Source organism: Pseudophryne corroboree, chromosome 1 (assembly GCF_028390025.1).
Source record: "Pseudophryne corroboree isolate aPseCor3 chromosome 1, aPseCor3.hap2, whole genome shotgun sequence".
Classification (NCBI taxonomy): Eukaryota; Metazoa; Chordata; class Amphibia; order Anura; family Myobatrachidae; genus Pseudophryne; species Pseudophryne corroboree.
Window position 1 is genome coordinate 829,601,378 of NC_086444.1, and position 3,982 is coordinate 829,605,359.

At 46.0% G+C, this 3,982-nt stretch overlaps 1 pseudogene; it reads right to left on the reverse strand.

Annotated features, from left to right (window-relative positions):
* Positions 1-1,289: 1,289 nt before the first annotated feature.
* LOC134932590 (U6 spliceosomal RNA) lies at positions 1,290-1,390 on the reverse strand (annotated as a pseudogene).
* Positions 1,391-3,982: the final 2,592 nt, after the last annotated feature.

Here is a 3,982-nt window from a genome sequence, read left to right on the forward strand (position 1 = left end):
GTACTCCTCCATAGGTTTTAAAGCTGAGGATTGTCACGCATAGCCAGCCCCATGTTTATTAGCAGTCTATGCAAGAATTTTTGCAGGCCCAAATCAGCTACATACCCCATTTTTATGCCACAGTGCAACATTATTATGCCACCCAGTTCCCATTATGCTACAAAGCAGCACATTATTATGTCACACAGTGCCTCATTATTATGTTATAGTACCTCACTTTTATGACACTCTGAGCAAAAATAATTTGCCACACAGTGCCCCAATTTTAGGGCACACAGTGCCCACAATATTCCAGACAATCGCTTATTGTGCTCACCTCTGTCGCACACGGGCTCCAACCTCTTGTTGATATACTGTCAGGGGTGCAGGCAGCGCAGCCTTTGGCTCCCTTAAGTGTAGTCACACTTAATGGTCTTAGGAGCTGGTAGATGGAGCTCTGGGAGGTTGCTTCCAGTGGTAACAGCTGCTCCTGCACTCCGTGTCCAGCAACAGGTACACCTGTTCTAGGAAGAAGGAGGATATTGCACTGGTGCTCGAGCCAGTCCTGCAATCACGAGACCCCTGGCGCCTGTGGAAAGGACAGCCCCTGGTAGAGAGGACCTGGGAAAACTATGGTCGGAGCAATGAGAGGAGGGGCCCAGAGGAGGAGCTAGGAGGGGAGGGGATTGTGATCCCTCCTTTCCCTCCAGCTGGACCATGGTTGCACTAACTGCTGCTGCTCTATGTACGTACTGTATGTATGGCCACCCATGGAGCAGGTTCGGGTGGCGGCATATAATGAGTCATTGTGACTCATTGTAATGCCATCTGCTATTGGCCCATTCTCTGCGGTGGGTCTCGGTGCATTGCACCACCTGCACCATCGCAAGTTCCGCCACTGGCCCAGAGATTTTCTCCACACCACAGATCTTTTGGGTGCTGAGGTAATATTAGTATTGTTCTTTACAGATGGACTACTGGTCCCAACAATGCTGCCAGGACATGAGTGCCCCGGCATGTGTAGTCTGCCTGCAAAAAATATTAAGTAGAAGCTAGTACACACACACACACACACACACACACACACACACACACACACGCGCGCGCGCACACACACACACACACATTGTACATTTTCTGGAAAAATTAAAATCACACACCCACACCTCTCTTTTTCCCCATATTGCTCATAATAAGAGTGGGAACTGCTACATTGTATATAAAATGAAAACAATTGTTCATATTGCATAGGATCTAAATCTTTGTGTCATTTTTATTTTCCCTTGCTCATACGGATTTAGGAGCAGAGGGAAAATATGTAATGCTTCACTATTTACATGTCATCCTTGCACAGGGATTATGCTAACATCCTCTGTATTGTTCCAACTAATATATATGTGCTGCAAGACACAGAGGGTGAGTTTCAAATTATATGTCACGCCCGATTTCCTTTCTAAAATGATCTCCGTTATTGCGCATATTGCGCCCATAGTATCAGGTTTAGCTGTGTAAAGGGTTAGGTGCCTCGTTACTCCGGACGTAGCGAGCTGAAATAATTATACAACGTTCCTGAGGGCAGAAACAGAACGAGTGTGGAAAGGGGTGAAAAGAACTGAATCCCGCCCAGAGAATATTATTTATTATAAAGGATGAAGGTGTCCTAGAATACCCAAAATAAGCTGAACACAATTTTCAGAAGATAATTAAACTTAACCATTTCTTACTATTTTCACAGTTTTGTAGCTGGATGAACATGTGATCAGAACATTAAGTAGAAGTATTACCTACTATTACAAATTATGAGTAAAGAGGTCACTGCATAACACAATGCTCACCACTTATGTATTGTAACAAAAACACTGGAGAAGTTGTGGATGGGAGCAGGGGGCGCTTTAAGAGAGCAGGGGTCCCGTGTGCAGACTCCGGGTGAACCCATTCCTCTCCATTGTGCCGGAGTCTACTGCACATGCGAAGGTCTCTGGAAACATTACACCCACCATGGTCTGGAGACAAATATCGTACTGCGCATGCGCAGTGGCCATTTTGGGTGTGATTCTTGCCACAGCTGCTGTGGTTACAGCAGCTGCAGCACCCGTCGTGGGACTCCGGAAATGTAATTATTAAAACAATATGGGTGCAGTGTGCACAGTGTGGGCCCCCCCTGGTCCCAGGGGCCCATGTGCACAGCACACATTGCACCCATGATAGAAATTGATGGGATGGGAGGCACATGTGCCCCAGGTTTTTCTTCTCTCTGGAATCAGCCAGATAGTGATCAGTCTTGATTACCGGACCACCTGTCAGAGGCTGATATAAGGTGTATTTGCTGGCAGTCTCAATCTCTCATTGGCTGGGGAGCAAACTGCTAGCTTGCAGAGAGCTTCCTTACTGCTCAAAGTGTGTTCACTACTGAACTGCTGTGTTTTGGTGAGTCAGATGTAGATCCTTCTCACCCATAGAGGGAAACATTCTGTTTAGTTAGAGTCAGACATGCTTAGATTTATTCTTTCTTTTACTGTAAACAAAAGTAAGTGCCACTATTTTCACCCATCCCCCTGGACTGGTGTGCTGAGTGTTGGCTGTTGTGTGGAAATCCCCACCTTTTAATCCGGGAGACAGCACTCCACATTAGATCTTGCCACAGTACAAATGTGTCCTCATACATATAGCCGCAATACGCCATGCAGCCAGGATGCCTGATGGGAGTGAGCCCTCATCTAAGGGTGCATACACACGGTGAGATTCGGACTTATCCGATTCTCACTGTGCGACGGGGGGCCGGGTCGGCACTTAGCCAGTATCGCAAGCACATAATGAGTGTGCTTGCGATGCTGGCTATGTGCGATGTCAATCCTGACTATCTCTTCTATAGAGATAGCCAGGATTGACTTGCCTGCACAGCCTATTTTTTCTGCCGATGCCGACCGCGCAGGGCCGCGCATCGGCATCGGATCGGGATCGCAAGGTGACTGTCACCTTGCGATCTGCACTATCTTTTCTTCCGATTCTGACTATATAGTCAGAATCGGAAGAAAATATCTTACCGTGTGTACACACCTTAACTCTGCAAATGTCAGGCATCTTTTTTTTCCAAAAATGCATCTTAGTGGCAACTCAAAGCTACTAGGATGCACCAGGAGACTGAGCTAACTATATTGATATGCAACACATATATTGTGTGTGACTGAGTCTGTATACGGAGCACAACAGACCTTGGGGGTAATTCAGAGTTGATTGCACCAGCAAATTTGTTAGCAGTTGGGCAAAACCATGTGCACTGCAGGGGGGGGGGGGGGGGGGGGGCAGATATAGCATGTGCAGAGAGAGTTAGATTTGGGTGGGTTATATTGTTTCTGTGCAGAGTAAATACTGGCTGCTTTATTTTTACACTGCAATTTAGATTTCAGTTTGAACACACCACACACAAATCTAACTCTCTCTGCATAGGGTTATATATGCCCCCCTCCTGCAGTGCACATGGTTTTGCCCAACTGCAAACAAATTTGCTGCTGCGATCAGCTCTGAATTAGGCCCCTTGGCATTCAAAAAAGCTGCATCCTCTGAATTGTAGCACTTTTTATACAGATTCAGAGATTCAGTTGCACACAGACATACAAGTGTCGCATATTAAATGATTCAGTACAGTCTCCTGACACGTTTACGACTAAGATGCATTTTCGACAAAAAAAACCCACAAAAAGATGCCCAATGCTAGCAAGGTACCTGATGCGCTGAGAAGCTCTGTTTGGTGCGATTGCAGCAATGATATATTCATTGTGATGTGAGTGAGGGCTAATTTCAGGTGACCATCATCATTAGCTGAAAGCCAGGAGACTACAGATAATACTCAGAAACTACCTATACATTAGTCCTCCATCTGCTACACACCCAGGGCTGTTTCTAGACAATTTGGCTCCTAGTGCGAAAATTTAAAAAATGCGCCCCTCTCCCCCCCTAGACATCATAAAAGCAAAATATTTTTTCAAAAAAAGTGCGTGGCCTT